This window comes from Nycticebus coucang, chromosome Y (genome assembly GCF_027406575.1).
Source record: "Nycticebus coucang isolate mNycCou1 chromosome Y, mNycCou1.pri, whole genome shotgun sequence".
Lineage (NCBI taxonomy): Eukaryota > Metazoa > Chordata > Mammalia > Primates > Lorisidae > Nycticebus > Nycticebus coucang.
In genome coordinates, this window is record NC_069805.1 from 21,913,275 (window position 1) to 21,931,302 (window position 18,028).

Sequence of the window (18,028 nt, forward strand, 5' to 3'; positions counted from 1 at the left end):
GGATGCCTGTAGTACCAGCTACGTGAGAGGCTGAGGCAAGAGAATCGCTTAAGACCAAGAGTTGGAGTTTGTTGTGAGCTCTGAATCCAGGGTGACAGATTGAGGCTCTGTCTCAAAGAAAAAAAAATTCCCTGCCCCTCTTTCTGGACTACTGGCAAAGGTAGGGATGCATATCTCAGTTTTGAAAAGAGTTAAAGAGACAGAAAATATTTTTTGCTATTTTTAAGCCATTTCCTCTGTTACAATATTCCCCATTCTCAATTTTACACTTCCATATCTATGGGAAGGAGCGTGGCCACTCTGTTTCAATATTAGTGTTTGACAGTGTGTTGTAGCATAACAATAGGAAATATGAATACAAAGGTTAGTGACCAAGGCTTTTGGTCCCCCAAATGTCCCCTGAAACGTTACTGACATGAGGCTGGGTGTGGCGGTTCACACCTGTAATCCTAGCACTGAGTGCGGTGATTCCCTTCAGCTGATAATTTTGACCCAGCCTGAGCAGGAGTGGAGACCCTGCTCTACTTAAATAGAAAAAGTTAGGTGCGTGTAATCTGGTTCTGTTGTCTTGGGTGGATGTTCTGAAATCACTAGCTTGTTTTGTCTTATGCAGAAGCTATCCACTTACACAAACAGTGGCTTTCAATGGTTTGTAGAGGATTCCTAGGAATCCTCAACCTTAAGTGCTTCTAATGAAATGGACACCTATTGGAGTAGGGTTGTTGGGGATCAGTGGCCCCAGTTTCCCAAACCCAATTGCCCTGGTTCAGTTACTGGGCTGAGCTAGAAAGTTCAATCGAGGCACAGCAGCAACCGAACACAAAAGTGAGTGGAAACTGAAAGTAAAACTGGAGAAGCTCAGGCAGTGTGGATAGAAAGTAAAGGTAACCTACACAAGTTTCAGGGTAACAAAGAGAGATTTTATTTAAGAAGAACGAAGAGAAAATTTAGAGCATTTCCAAAGAGAGTTGGAAGCAGGTCCCTCTCATGGAGGAGAAAAAGTGAGAGAGCTAGATAGGCAAAGGTGGGCAAGGTTATAAATAATCTCTCCATTTGAAATTGGCTGCAAGACTTTCATTGGCCTCTCTGGGCCTCCAGGCAGTATTGCTCTTTGCTATTGGTCACTGATGGTCTCTTTCTATTAGTCATTGGTTACCTAGGTGACTTCATACTCATATTCTTGTGGGCCCTCCAGACTTCCTGATTCAACAGGCCGGTTTTCTTTTCACTCTGCTTAAAGCCCCTTTCTTAGTGTCCTTCTCAAGGAGGAAGTCATGTACACTTTCTAAAAAGGGAATTTTAAAAAGTAATTGTTGTAAAATACACATTATTTTTTTGGGGGGGACAGGATTTATTCTTTTTTTACAGAGTTTCACTATGTCACCCTCCGTGGAGTGCTGCAGCATCACAGCTCACAGCAACCTCAAACTCTTGGGCTCAAACTTCTTTCCTTAGGCTCCCAAGTAGCTGGGATTACAGGTGCCTGTCACAACTCCTGGCTATGTTGTTGATGTTGTTGTTTTCATTTTTGTTTAGCATGCCTGGGCATGGCTCAAACCTGTCAGCCCCAGTATATGTGGCCGGCACCCTAACCACTGAGTATGGGTACCAAGCCGTTTCTCTCTGTTTCTTTCTTTCTTTTTCTTTTTTTTTTTTTTGCAGTTTTTGGCCTGGGCTGTGTTTGGACACGCCACCTCCCGCATGTGAGGTCCACCTCTGGCATGTGAGGTCAGTGCCTTCCTCCTTTGAGCCACAGGCACCGCCCTTCTCTCTGTTTCTTTGGCTAGCATGCTGTAGTGTCATTATAGCTCACTGCAACCTCAAACTCCTGGGAGCAAGAGATACTCCTGCCTCAAACTCAAGGTACATTTTTTAAGTTAAATATTTTATTGCTTTCCTGATGTGGTGTTGGCAAAATTCTTTGTTCCTACTATTTCTCCCATTGATAGTTTAATGTTTTACATATGATAGGCAGAAAAATAAAAATGAAAAAAAAATTAATAATGGTTCAACATGACTGTATTGGACACATGAGTGATAAAACTAAGGCCTATAAACTAAAGATGACCTCTTGTTTGTGTAACTGGACTTTGTTAAATATCTTACTGAGAAGTACTGGTTATAAACCTATTTATGAGATGTGAACTGTTAGGGTGAAAAAACACAGTAGATACTGTATACTGGATGACACAAGAATTTCTCTCAGCCAAGATTAGAATATAAAAGTGTACTTTATATTTTAGAAGGGGAAGGAGAAAGACAGAAAAGAGCAATGAGATGGGATGTTATCCCAAAGGAAAAAAAAAGAAGAATGTCTGTTCTAAGGTCCAGAGGGTTCCTGAAGTTAAGGGGGACAAAGAAGGTAACTGTAGCCAAATTGACAGGGTCTTGTGAATGTGAATGCTATGTCCATTTTTCCTCTAACAAGTTTGAAATTAGATATTTTTCCAGATGTTTCCAGTCCCAGGGCCTTATAGTTCATATTCCATTGTTCTTAGGAGAGACTCAGGAATCATTTGAGGGTATGGAAACAAATTCTAAAAGGCCAAGGATCTGTTGAAATTAAAAGAGAAATAAATTTCATGTCATCAAGCTAAGAAAATTTTACCCCAAAGTATAATTCCTTGGTATAATGAATATTTTGAATATTTTGATTCATGATCAGAAAGCATTGGAAGAAGCCGTTCCTCTATCTACATAAAACCTGAGTAACCTGATTTATAATCAGAAGGGGCTGCTGACTTCCTTATTACATCCTAATAGACTTGGCACCTAGGCTATTTGAAGCACAAGACCTATATTTCAGGTTAATCTAAAAATCAATTGATTTTCACCCATCTACATACATCTTCTTCTATCCAACACTTGGTTCACCAATATTTTCCATATTCTCTCCCCTCCCTTCCAAAAGCCATCTATAAGTCTCTGATCATCACTCTGATCATCATTATCCAAAGTCTCTAAGACTTTGGATAATCATTCTTGTGATTCCCTCCAAGGTCATGTTATTTGGAAACAAACGTTTCTCTTGTTAATCTACCATAATTGTGAGTTGATCTTTCAGAGAACCAACCAAAGTGAAAAGGGCAGGTTTCACACTGATCCCTACATTGGGCCACATCTGCAGGATCTCAAAGCCACTCTGCTCTCCCAAAAGCCACAACAGGAGGATTTTAACCCAGACACCATCTGGCACATGCTAAGATATTTTACTTACCAGTCAGCTCTGGATGTATCTCTCTCTAGGGGCTTAAGTTGAACAGATGATAAAAGACTTTTGTCCTTTCCATATTGAAAATGTATGAAACTTTTTGCTAGTGACTAGTCTTGTAAGCAACTCTGGTATTGACATGTGTTTAGATACATTGTAGAGTATGAATATTCATATTGTTTGATTCCATTTCCTCTCGGAAATAGATTCTAGTCCTTGAGTTCCACCCTATGCTAAACTTCTTTAGACAAAGTGACACAGACAAGTGACAAAACAGAACAATGTTTCTGTTTTGTCATTGTTTCTTTGTCATTGTTATTGCTTGTTTTTGTTTTGTCACTTGTCTGTGTCACTTTGTCTAAACAGGTTTAGCATAGGGTGGAACTCAGGCCTAGCTCCCCATCAGCCTGATGTTCACACTGGCCCTTCATACTAGCCAGTTACATGGGTCTGGCTAGTTCACTGTCTTTTAAGACAAAATTTTTTATGGGTCCCTGAAACAAAAACCATAAGAAGTTTTCTTCTCATCCTGTTTTGTGTCTTTGAGCTTGAGTTTGTGACTAACTGGAAATTCTCTCCTTAGTCTCCTCCATCTGGAGGGCATGTTTTGTCGGGAACATGTCAGGCAGCCAGTCTGTTAAGACTGGGAGTCCAAGACATGTAAGATTCTAAGCAGGACACTGTGTGTACCCAATGTGTCAAGCTCTGAGGCATGAGTCTTTTGTCATTGTCTATTCTAACATAAGTCTATTTCTGAGGGTGAATTTTTAGGAATCTTGCAAGCATCCTTTTCTTTGAAAAGGCACTGAGCCTTCCTTATGCCCTCTATCACCTGGGTTTCATAAAAAGACATTAGATTGAGTCACTTTTGGAATGAATATACCTTAGGAAATTCTAACGATAAGTGGCCAGAAGATGGATCCTTTGAAGGAGAAAACCTCCTTAATTTAAAGAAAATTTTAGAGCGCTCTCATTTTAAGCAACTGCCTTATTTATATTTATGAGAATATTAAATTGAAAGAAAAACAAACATCAGTATTTTGGCTAGCCTTAAAAACGGCCTTTAATAATGACAATAACAACAACAACAAAAAAAAACTCTCTTAAAAAATCTGAAGAGCAGAAATCTGAATTCAAAGGAATGTTAAAATCTGCTTCAGCCTTAAACCCCTCTCCAACTTATATTCCTCTCTATCCTCAATTACCTGTCCCTGATCTCACAGAAGATCTTTTGGATCACTGGGTTCCTTGTCAAATTCAACTTCAAAATCCAACCTCTATTCCTCAGCCCTCATCCTTAAGAGATATTAAACTATCCGCCCAACCCCAAGATTTTCAGAAAGTCTTTTTGATAACCAGTTGCCTACATTAATCTCTGTATATCTCCAAAATTAACAGGAGGCACTCAGGCCTGATCTACAATCCTCAAACATATAGGTTGATTGCATAAAACCTGATAACCAAGAAGTAGTCCTGTTACGGAGACAAGACCCATGGACCCCACCATTAAATTTAGAGGATCGGGAACTGGAATTTGTAATTGACACTGGCGCGACATTTTTTTACCCTTGCTTCAAAAGAATTGTCTCTACTTCTTACCTCTAATTCTATTCAAACTATTGGAGTTTCTACACAACCTATTTCTTTACCTATCTGTCAGATTACTCCTATATCTCTAGATCCTCTAAATAGTCATCACACCTTTCTAATATCTGATTCTTCACCAGCAAACCTGTTTGATAGTGACCTGTTGTGTAAATTTAATGGTACTTTCCAATGTAATGAAAATGGTATCTTTATGTCTCTGCCCTCATATCAAACTCCCAACTTCTTCCTCTCCTTAATGGCGACATTTCTGATTTAAATTCCCTGTATTACACAATCCTAGAGAGTGTCCTGGATAGCATGTAAATGAATTTGGACTACCAGTAAGTGCAGAGCCTGTTAGCCTGTCCTGGAAAGAAAACAAACCTTTTCCTTCAGTAGCTCAGTACCCCCTCTCACGAGAAGTAGAACAGGCAATTGGAAGTATAATAGACTTCCTTTCAAGGCAGGGTTTACTCATTTTTACCACCTAACCTTGTAACACCCCAATTCTACCAATAGAAAAGGAAGGAAAATTTGATTCAGAAAGAAACCATATCTACCAGTTTGTGCAAGATCTGGGAGACATAACTTCCTTTGTAATCACTGGATACTCTGTTGTATGTACCTAAACAAGCTACAACCCTTACCTCAATTCTTGTTAATGCAGCCTGGTTTTATGGTAATTGATCTCTGCTCAGCTTTCTTTTCAATTACCTTACAATTGGACTCACAATTGGACTCACTGCATTTACCTTCAGTAGGAGATAATTAACTGGGACCCAAATTTCTCAAGGATACTGTGAATGTTCCTCACTATTCTCTCAAATTCTCAAAACTGATTTAGATTTTATAACCTTTACCCACGGGTCCACTCTGGTTTACTACATTGATGATCTTCTACTCTGTAATCCACCTAAACAAGGTGCCCTCTTACAATCTCTTATTCTGTTAAAAAATCTAGCTTAAAAAGGCTATAAAGACTCTAAGTCTAAACTTCAGTGGGGACAGACAACTGTTACTTACTTAGAACACGAAGTATCTCAAGGCACTCAGAAAATAACTCCAAAATGCCTTGAGTCAATTTTGTCTATCCCCCTTCCCAAAAGTAAAAAACAAGCATGTAAATTTCTAGGAGCATCTGGCTACTCCTGCCAATAGATTCCTAATCTTGCTGTCCTCACTAAATCATTATATTTCAGCCTTGCTGATAGTATCCAAGAGCCTATTCTTTGGCCTGCAGAGGAATGAGACTCCTTTAAAACTCTTCAATTACCATCACCCACACCTCTTGCACTAGGCTTACCCATTTTTGAAAAACCTTTCCATCTATATTGCCATGAAAATAATGGAATTGCTGCTCATATTTTAGGGCAGCCTTTTTCATCTCAGATCTGTCCTATTGTGCATTTTTTATGTCAATTTTATCCTGTGACTGTAGACATGCTCCCATGCCTCTGTACAGTAGCAGCAGCTGCCACTCTAATTAACAAAGCTAGGGCAGCGCCTGTGGCTCAAAGGAGTAGGGTGCTGGCCCCTCCCAGAGTGCTAGGATTATCACAGGGATGAAAAGTTATGCCTGACTCAAGAGGAAGATTTTTAAAATATCACAACTTCATGCAGTGGCTCACACCTGCAATCCTAACATTCTGGGAGGCCGAGATGGATGGATTGCTTGAGCTCAGGAGTTCAAGACCACCCTGACCAAGAGTGAGACCTCCACCCAGTTAAAGTTAAAACGTACTAGCAGTCACTTTCATCTTCCCTACAAACCTCCCGCACCTTCCCTCAACCTAGCAAACAATTTTCCTAGTGTCCATGTTTTCTTATAAGTTGAATCGTATGTATGTGGTCTTTTGTAACTGACTTTTCCCCCTTATCATAATGTTTTTAGGGTTCATTCATATTGTAACATGAATGTGCACTTCATTCCTCCTTTTGATTGTTAAAAAATATTCCATCGTATGAATATAATACATTATATCTGTCCAATCATTTGTAGATGTCCTTTATACGACTGAAGAAGTTCCCTTAGTTTAAAAAAACCTTAGATTTTTAAATGATTATCATCATGAAAATGTGTTGCATCTATCAAATGCCTTTTCTGTGTCTGTTGAGATGATTTGTGTTTTTTGTTATTTATTCTGTTAAGGTAGTGTATTCTATGTGTTGATTTTCCCATATTGCACGAGACTTGCATTCTTGGTAATAAATTCCACTTGGTCAACATATGTAAATTAATTTGTATGCTCCCAGAATTTTTCTGCACATATACAGTATATCCTATATATTTGAGACAGTGTTTCCCCATTTTCTATCATATCTCAAAGCAAAGCAAGCTCCTTAGCTCAAGTGATCATCCTGCCTTCAGGCTCCACAGTAGCTGAAACTACAGGCACATGCCACCATGTCTGACTAAGTTTTGCTTTTTTTAGTACAAATGGGGCCTCACTATATTACTCAGGGTGTTTGGGAAGCCCTGGCCTCAAGGGATGCTCCTGTGTGGGCCTCTCAATGTCCTAGGATTACAGGTATGAGTTATGGTTCTCAACCCTATGTATGTATATAGGTTTATACAGAAAGAGAGAGAGAGAGAGAGAGAGAGAGAGAGAGAGAGAGAGAGACACCTAGTTTCACTTTGTCGCCCCTGGTAGAGTGCCGGAAAGTCATATCTTACAGCACCCTCAGACTCCTAGGCTCAAGCAAGTTCCTTGCCTCAGCCTCTTGAGTAGCTGTGACTACAGGTGACCATTGTGACTCCTAGCTATTTTTGGCAGCTGAGTCTCCTTCTAGCTTAGGCCGATCTCCAGCTTGTGAACTCATGTGATCCACCTTACTCGGCCTCCCAGAGTGCTGGGATTACAGGCATCAGCAACTTCACCTGGCCTCATGCTTATATTTTGTTGAGGATTTTTCTCTATTTACATAATAGATAATAGCCAGTAGCCCATAGATTTAAAAAATAACAGCTGTATTAAGATATAATTCATACTCTCCATAATTCACCCATTCAAAGTATACAGTTCAAGAATATACTTTCAGGAATCACTTGTGTAGTTTGCTACTTTGTTACTAAAAAAGTTTACCTTAATGTGTAGAAGAGGGAGACAGAGAGAGAGAAAGGGAAGAAAGAAAGAGAAAAAAAAGGAGAGAGGAAAAGAGGTAGAGAAATGGAGGAAGGAAGGATGGGCAGGAGGGAGAGAGGCAGGATGGAGGGAAATAAAGAATGAGAAAATGATCCAGCATGATAGCTAACCTATCATCCTTGAACTGTGAGAGGTTAAGGTGACTGGATTGCTTGAACTTCAGGATTAGTAAGCAGCTTGAGCAAGAGTCAGACCCTCTCTCTACAAAAAAAAAAAAAAAAGAGAGAGACAAACTAGCCAGGTGTTTTGGTTGGCACCTGTAGTACCAGTTACTTGGGAGGCTGAGGCAGGAGGATTGCCTGAACCCAGGAATTTGACGTTGCTGTGAGCTAGGCTGATGCCATGGCACTTTAGCCTGGATGACAGAGGGAGATTTTATCTCAAAAATACATACACACACACAAAACACATTTTCATCGCAAAAAGCAATTCTACGCCCTCAAGCTATCACCACCCCACTCAAACCTTTCAGTCCTCCATCCCTAACTGACCCCTCATCTATTGTCTCTGTAGATTTGCTTATTCACAACATTTCATGAAAAAGAGAACTATAAAATACGTGGCATCTAGGGTTTTCCTGCTTCCACTTAGTGTAATGTTCTCACAGTCCATCCATCCTGCAGCATGAATCAGCACTTCATTCCTTTTTAAGGCTTAATAATACACCATTATATACACATACCACATTTTAGCTATCAGTTTATCAGTTCACGGACATTTTGGCTACTATGGGTAATGATGCTATAAATATTCATGTGCAAGTGTTTGTGTAGACATATTTTTGAGAAGTTGATGAATAGTGTCAGAATTATTCATTTATTCATTTATTCTGAGGCAGTGTCTCACTCTGTTACCCTTGGTAGAGTGTCCTGGTGAGCTATGTTTTCTATTTTTACTTAGGAGGGGATCTTACTCTTGTTCAGGATGGTCTCTAATTCCTGATCTCAAGCAGTCCAACCTCCTCAGCCTTGCACAGTGCTAGGATTACAGGTGTGAGCCACTGTGCCCGCTTGGGTAATTTTTAATACATATATGCACATACACACAAAAATTCAGACACTTGGAAGAAACCTAGGGTGCTGCCCCTAAAGAGCACCCAGAGAAAAGGAAATCAATCTATTCCACTTTCACACATATTTGTGATTCTGCTGTTTTCCATCATTCAAACCGTATCAGGCCCTGCCTAAAACTCTCCAATGCATTCCCTTTTATTTAGAATCCAAACCAATGACCAACCAAGGCCAGCAGTGCACAAGATCTGGATACTTTGCCCTCATCACTTACTACTTTCCTCCTTAGTGGCTGTACTCTAGACACACAGGGTTAGGGTTAGTTTTCATTCTTTTTCTATCCTCCTTCCCTTTTCACATCTCAGAAAAGGCAGTTACGCTCCATTTTCACCTCTCAATGAGGCATTCCTGTAGGTTCTAACCTCACCTCGTGACAAATGACATACATTGATTTGGAGGTAGTAGGGGAACTGATTTAGGTGTGTGAGAACTGAATTCAGTTTTTTTTTTACACAATTAAAAGAAACTATTTTCCAGTAAACATGTTGCAAGCAAAAAAGAGCAACCTTTATTTAGACACTGGTCCTCTTTTACAAAGTTCCTACCCAGTTTTCCTCTCTGGTTTGCCTATTCAAAGGAAGGACACAAAATTGCTGAGTTCTAATTTCAGTCTAGGCTTGCTAAGTTCTGATTGGTCAACATAGGTCACAGACACTTGGCAGGTTCCAGCAACGGTAAGAAGGAGCAGACAGTTACGAAAGTCCTGAAATTAAGAATGTGGGTTTTTTTTCTGGCAATGCACAGTGAATGTGTAAACTGTAGTCAGCAAATGGCCAAGTAGCTCTATTTTCAATTTAGGCAAAGTTAGCCACTCAGGACTCATCTTGAAGGATCGATTCTTTGAGTGTTCACATAGGATACATATGATTGTATTCAGGGCCCATCCAGATAATCCATGATAGTTCTCTCAAGGTCCTTGATGTGTGGCTGGGCAGCGTGGCTCACTCCTGTAATCCTACCACTCTGGGGGATGAGGCAGGATTGCTTGAGCTCACACGTTTGAGACCAGCCTGAGCAAAACCAAGACCCCATCTCTAAAACTAGCCAGGTATTGTGGTGAGCACCTGTAGTCCCAGCTACTGGGGAGCCTGAGGAAAGAGAATCACTTGGTCCTAAGGTTTTGAGGTTACTTTGAGGTACAATGCCACAGCACTCTACCAAGGGTGACAAAGTGAGACTATGTCTCAAAAAAAAAAAAAAAAAAAACTTTTATGTGATGGACTTTCCTTTGCCTATATATGTAGAGTACGACTTGATTACTTGCAACTTGCACTGCTCAGATTGGCTTGCATTTGGTGTTTCCGCTCCATGAGTTCTTGTCTGTAAAGAAGCATGTGGGCCAAGAAAGTAAACTTGATCTTAGCCAAAAAACAGAGAGGTGATTGTTTGCAGAGAAACTGAACATGACTCTAGAAGAAGCTGAAAGGGAGATTGTGAATTTATTCATGTGTTTATGCATATGACTGAATGTTAGAAAAGATTCTAAAATATGTTGTGTGGCTATGGGTAACAGTGGAGGCTCATCCTCTCAGCAATGGATTGAAAAGCCCAAAAGTCTTTCAATTTTTTGGTGGGGCTGGGACAGGGTCTCATCCTGTTGCCCAGGCTAGAGAGTCAGTGCATTCATAGGCTAGAGTGCATCATAATTTACAGGAACCTCAAATTCCCGGGTTCAAGCTCCTCCTGCCTCAGCCTCCTGTGTAACAGGGACTAACAAATCCTGCCTGCCAGGATTTTTCTATTTTTTAAAAGAAACTGGTTCTTGCTCTTGCTCAGACTCACCTCAAATTCCTGAATTTAAGGGATCCTCCCACCTCAGCCTTTGAGATTCCTAGGATTACAGGCCTGAGCCACCACTGGCACCCTGCCCAAAAGCCTTTCTTTTAGAAGTGAAATGATGGCCATATAGAAGAAACTCAGTTAGAATACCAGGTCAGAGGGTCCAAATTGGGCATCTCAAAACTCTGCCTTCTATTGAAGACCTGTAAAAAAAGTGACAAATTATAGAAAAGAAAGATGAAATAGTAAAACCATTATATAAGGGTAACATATATTTTAGAAACAAATATTGAGTCTACATTTGGACACTCTGAATAAAATGTTCTATGATTCATTTTATTTGGCTTTGAGTTTCCTGATATATGCAATTGTGTCTTTTCTTAACTGTTGCTTTTGAAATAACAAGTTGCAAAAATAATACAGAGTGATCCATGTAGGCCAAATTCAGTTTCCCCCTATTTTTCATCTTGTTTTACTGAATGAAAGTCAAGATATTAACATCAATACAATCTATATAAGCAGTTTTGCCCTATTTGATCACTTGTACATCACTAATACCTCAATCAAGATACAAAGTGGATCACACCTCTAATCCTAGCACTATGGGAGCCTGAGGTGGGAGGATTGTTTCACCTCCGGAGTTCAAGACCAGCCTTAGAATGAAGAAGACCCCCATCTATACTAAAAATAGAAAAATTAGAGTGTTGGCCAGCCCCTGTAGTCGCAGCTACCTGGAAGGCTTAGGTTGGAGTATCACTTTAACCCAGGACTCTGAGGTTGCTGTAATCTAGTCTGACGCTATGGCGCTCTAGCCCTGAGAGAGTTAGACTCTGCCTTAAAACAAAAAAGACAAATTACTGTCATCATCACAAAGATCTTTCTCATGCTACTCTTTTATAGGCATACCTAACCCTACCAGCTCTAACTCCTGGAAATTGCTAATCCGTTCATCATCTCTATAATTCTGTCATTGTGATAATACTATATAAATGGAATTTATGTATTATGCAACCTTTGAGATCACTTCCTTTCATTCATCACAATTCCCATGTAACTCCATCTGAGTTGTCAGGTGTATCAGTAGTTTGTTCCTTTTCATTGTCGGATAGTATTCAAAGGTATTTTGTTTCTTTTTAAAAATTTATTTATTTATTTTTTTACCACAAATTAATATGAGGGCATAGTGTTTAGGTTACCTGTTCTCACTTTCAAGGTAAAGTTGAAGTTGCAGAAGAGGCCTTCACCAGGTGGTGTGCTGAACACGCTGACATTGCGCACATTAGGTGAGATCAAGCCAATTGCCCTCCCTCTCGCCAACACTCACTCTCCTACCACTCCCTCCCTCTTCTTTCCTCGCCTTGCTAGACTATATTTCTGTTTTATTGCTCCTGTGGGCATGTAATTGTTTATATATTGGTTTCATATCATATTAGTATTGAGTATATGGGATTTTTTTTTTTTTTACGTTTTTGAGATACTTTACTAAGAAGAATATTGTTCACTGAATCCAGGTGAACTTAGAAGATGTAATGTCTCCATCTTTTCTTATGGCTAAATAGTACTCAATGCATGTAACACAGTTTTTTAATCCTTGATGAACTGATGGGCGTTTGGGTTGCTTCCACGACTTGGCAATTATGAATTGAGTTGCGATAAATATTCTAGTGGAAATGTCTTTGTGGTGAAATGATTTTTATTTTTCTGAGTAGGTACCTAGTAATTGAATTGCAAGATAAAAAGCAAGGTTGACTTTCAGTGCTTTAAGAATTCTACATACTTCTTTCCATAAAGGTTCTATTAGTTTGTAATCCCTCCGGCAGTGTAGAAGTGTTCTCTTCTCTCCACATCCACCCCAGCACCTTCAGATTTGGGACTTTGTGATGTGAGCTAATCTCACCGGAGTTAGGTGATATCTGAGTGGTTTAGATTTGCATTTCTCTGATGATTAAAGACAGTGTGTATTTTTTCATATGTTTGCTGACAATTCATCTGTTATTTTCAGAAAAGTTTCTCTTCAAGTCTCTTGCCCATTTATAAATAGGGTTATTTGCTCTGTTCTCATAGATTAATGTGAGTTATCTGTAGATTCTGGTTATCAGGTCTTTATCAGATTTGTAACATGCAAAAGTCTCCCATTTCTAATTATGTCTGTTTACTCCGGATGTGGTACCCTTAGCTGTGCAAAAGCTTCATAGATTGATCAGAATGCACTTATTTATTTTTGGTGTCACTGCAATTGCTGGGGGCATCTTCCTCATAAAATGTTTTCCAAGGCTGGTATTTTCAAGAGTTTTCCCCACACTCCCTTCTAGAATTTGTATAGTCTTGTGTCTTAAATTTAAATCTTTTATCCAGTGACAACCAATTTTTGTCAATGTTGAGAAGTGTGCTTTCTGTTTCAGACTTGCGCACATGGCTAACCAGTTCTCGCAGCATCATTTATTAAATAGGATTTTTTTTCCCTAGTGAATGCTTTGTTTAGTTTATGAAAGATCAAAAACCCATATGTAGCTGGGTTCATCTTTAAGTTCTCTATCCTATTCTACACATCTATGCCTCTCTTTTTGTGCCAGTACCGTGCTGTTAGGATCACTATCAACTTGTAGTGTAATGTGAAGTCTTGTACTGTATTGCCTCCAGGTTTGTTTTTATGTCTAAGAATTGGATTGACTATTTGTTTTTTTTCCTGGTTCCACATGAAATGAATTACTGTTTTAAAAGTTCTTTAAAGTGTGATTTTGGTGTTTGGTGAGGCTTGCATGGAATCTGTAGGTTCCTTTTGGCAGTGTGGACATTTTTACAATGTTAACTCTTCCCAGCCATGAGCATGATATGTTCTTCCATTTGTTAAGATCTTCTGCTATTTCTCTTCTTGGTGTTTCATACCTTTCTTCATAGAGATGTTTTACTTCCTTTCTTAGATGTAGTCCCAGGTATTTCATCTTTGGAGCTACTGTAACAGGTATAGATTCTTTGACTTCATTCTCAGTTTGGCAGTTATTGGGCATATACGAAGGCTACACGTTTGTGAGCAATGATTTTGTATCCCGAGAAGCTGTAATTTCCCTTGATCACCTCTAAGAGTTTTGTAGTTGATTCCTAGTTGTAGTTAGGTATAAGATCATGTCATCTGTACAGAGAGAGAGTTTGAGCTCCTCTCTCCCCATTTGAATACAATTAGATCTCCTTCTGTTCCCTGATTTTGATGGCTGGGACTTCCAGCACTATGTTGAATAGCAGGGGCAAGTTTGGGCATCCTTGTCTTGTTCCAGATCTCAATGGAAATACGTTCAGTTTGGTTAAATTCAATATGATATTTGCTGTGGGTTTCTTGGAGATGGCCTCTTTCAGTTTATGAAATGTCCCACCTAAGATTGTTTTCTTAAGCATTCCTTTTATTTATTTATTTATTTTGAAACGGAGTTTCATTCTTTGCCCTGGGTAGAGTATCATGGCATCATAGCTCACAGCAACCTCAAATACCTGGGCTAAAGCTGTTTACTTGCCTCAACCTCCCGAGTCGGTGGGACTACAGGCACCCATCACAATGCCCAGCTATTTTTCATAGACAGGGTCTGACTTCTGCTCAGGTTGGTCTTACACTGCTGAGTTCAAGTATTCCATCCACCTCTGCCTCCCAGAGTGCTAGGATTACAGGTGTGAACCACCACACACGGCCCTTTCTTAAGCATTCTTATCAAGAAAGGATAGTGGATATTGCCAAAAGTCTTTTCTGCGTCGAGAGAATCATATGCTTACTGTGTTTGATTTTATTTATGTGGTGAATTATATTTATGGATTTACATATGTGGAACCAACCTTGCATCCCTGGGATAAATCCTACTTGATCTTGATGTATAACTTCTTTAATGTGGCACAGTATTCTCCTTGCTAAGATCTCATTGAATATTTTTGCATTGATATACATTAGTGATATTAGTCTATACATTCCTTTTTTTGTTGGGTCCTTTCCTGGTTTGGGAATCAGGGTGATATTTGCTTAGTAGAATGAATTGGAGAGGATTACTTACTTCCCTATGTTTTGGAATAGATCATGCAATATAGGTAGTAGTTCTTATTTGAAGGTTTGGTAGAATTGTGGTATAAAACAATCTGGTCCAGGGCTTTTCCTTTTTTGGAAGATTTTGTTTAGCTGGCTGGGCACAGTGTCTCACACCTGTAATCCTAGCACTCTGAAGGCCAGATCGTGTCAATCTCCTGATGAAAGGAGTTCGAGACCATCCTGAGCAACAGCCAGACACCACCCCCCACTAAAATAGAAAAAGGAGCTGGGTGTTGTGGTGCATTCCTGTAGTTCTAGATACTCAGGTGGCTTAGGGGAGAGGATCACTTGAACTCACGGGTTAAAGTTTGACGTGAGGTATGACACCATGGCTGTCTGCCCACGGTGACAAAATAAGATTCCATGTAAAATAAATAAATAAATAAATAAATAAATAAATAAATAAATAAATAAAGTAAAATAAAGTTTTCATCTGGTATGTACTGGTAGAGGTTTGTAGAAATCATGTGTCCATTAGGATTCAACCCATATCACAGCTATGTTCTGAAGCTTCAACAATGCTCCAAGAGAGTGAGGCCACTTCAGTAACCTGAGACCTTTGTAGGCCATGCTGCTAGACTCATATTTTTGTAAACCACAGAGCTGGGAAAATGTGAGGTGATCCTGTTTGTCCCCTTGTACTGCAGAGGAAAAGACTTTCTATTATCCTGCACTGTAACCTCTGAAGTCGATTGTGAAAGTACCCTTGTAAAGTGCACTCAGCCATGTGGCCTTTGAGGTAAGCAGTTTGACTTACACCTAACTGAAATCACTGTTGGGAAAGATTCAGCATGAACTCATTTCATGTGCCTTCCAAGATAGAAAACTACTTCATTGTCTATTGTATATTACTCTTTACTGCACAGCACAAGGAAAGCTCAGAGTAACATTCTAAGGTGACTAGCTTATTATTTATAGTGTAGTATTATTTTGTAATTTTATTAATATGCACTGAGTGTAAGTAATTTAGAATAACAGAAAACTTGATGAGGGAGTCATCAAACACTACTTTCAAATCTTTGTACTGGCTAACGATGTCATGGATCACATAGTTGTCATACACACTTTCCCAGAGACCTGGGCTAGCTGGTTTAAGGTTCAGCAGACAGTGGCCTCTTGTATCATGTGCACGTCCTTATGATTATGTTCTGTTAATGAGAAGCATTGAGACAGAGAGAGAGAAGGGGACCAGGTGAGAGGGGCTAGACAACCCCTCTCATAAACCCGTTATGACCTCTTCCAGTTGGCACTATGATTTTGAACCAATGATTTATATCTTTAGTTTTCAAATAATCAAAATAAATGAATAGTTCCTAAGATTTTGTGGTTAAGAATCTTCTTTTTTTTTTCTTGGAAAATATATAAAATGCTATTTAATTCAATGAACAACAAAAACAATGAGAAAACTTATAACTAATACATAATGGCTTAATCAAGTCTATAATGGATCATAAAACTAATAAATTACAAATGTAAAAGGACTTTGAAATTTAGAAATTCTGACATTAAGGAAAGAGTCTGAAAGAAAATTCAATCACATGGAAAACAAATTAACAGTATATTTTTGAAAAATCAATCCCATGGCAGGAAAATAGGAATTTTAAATAACAGTTATATAACATAATTTGATCATTCACTATATTGGTACTTGATATTATTTATACTCAGGATCATAGCAAGTAGATCATAGACTTGTATCCTTCTAAGAATGTATTTGGGCATTGGAGGAAATGGGGTGTCTTTTGCATGTTTTGACCTAATTTGGATACTGTGTACTGACTCTCTCAGGGGTTTTTAAAACTGTGTCTTGGCTTCAACAGCCATAAGAGAAACAAAACTATATTTTTCACTTTCATTGGTCTATGTACTTAATGCCCTCTATCCGAGCTTTAAATAACGTTGCCAACATACTTTTTAGGTTATCTCCATATACAGTAAAAGTGAAATTGTAAGACAATCTTTTCAATTTTATCTGTCTTTTTTTCAATTTTATTATCAATTACCAATGTGTTGTGGTATACAAAAGAACTACATAGATATGACCACCTCCGTTTTTAGAGGGTAATCTCCCTGGTGCACTCATTTTCCTAAAACATATAGAAAAAAAGCAGTAGATACATGATATCTTTCATTCACTGAAATAAGATGAATCAATGAAGGGAAATACAGATTTAGACAATCATCTACAGTCTATATGGATAGCAAACAAGCATTAAAAATTGAGTACTTTATTTAACAATTATTAAGCATCAATACAGTTCCAGATTCCATGTAGGATAAAAAGGTAAATTAAAAAATGTATTCTTTGGGCAGTGCCTGTGCCCATCCTCAACCATACTTACTGAGCAAAGGGTCCTTACCTTTGCAAAGGATCCTTACCTTTGCTCAGTGAGTATGGCTACGGCCAGATACACCAAGGGTGGTGTGTTCGAATTCGTTCCCGGCCAAACTGCAACAAAAAAATAGCAGAAGGCATTGTGGCAGGCATCTGTAGTCCCAGCTTCTCTGGAGGCTGAGGCAAGAGAATCACCTAAGCCAAGAGCTGGAGGTTGCTATGAGTTGTAACACCATGGCACTCTACTGAGGGCGACAAAGTGAGACTCTGTCTCCAAAAAATGTTTAAAATGTATTCTCTGATCCTTTTGTAGTTCATTAGCATGATTTGTTTTTCATGTGCATGCGTGAGATGTGCCTCCCACAGAGCTTACGTGGGGTGACGGTTGACTACTGATGGTTGATAGTTCTCCCTTTGTACTCCTGTTCTTGTTGCTCTGGTGATGTTTCTAGTTTCTGCTCCAAGATTGGAAGCTCACTGCTAGAACTGCATTCCTTAAAAAGTCCTCAAAGAATGGGGTAGTAAGCTCCTCCTCTTCCAATTTCCTCTAAATATGTTGATCTGGAGTTGGCACTCTTTTTCTCAGTTTGTCATTTACTCTTGGATTAGCTGAAATGTGCCTGGGACCACCCAGAAAGGCGAATCCGCTGGCTCCTTGGCCCAGAGTTTCTCATGCTGGATGCACAGCCACCACGTCAGGCAATCACCACTCGCCAGGAGCTTCCCCGCCTGGGGCTCCCAGCTCCATCCCCGACCTCTGCGCTGAGGTGTGCACCTGCAAAAGATCAGTCTGGCGAGGAGCTGCGGGGCAGTGCCAAGGATCTTCTTGGGACGTTTTGA

At 39.4% G+C, this 18,028-nt stretch overlaps 1 pseudogene; it reads left to right on the plus strand.

The window, feature by feature from the left end:
• Window positions 1-17,489: 17,489 nt before the first annotated feature.
• Window positions 17,490-17,586, plus strand: LOC128579232 (uncharacterized; annotated as a pseudogene).
• Window positions 17,587-18,028: the final 442 nt, after the last annotated feature.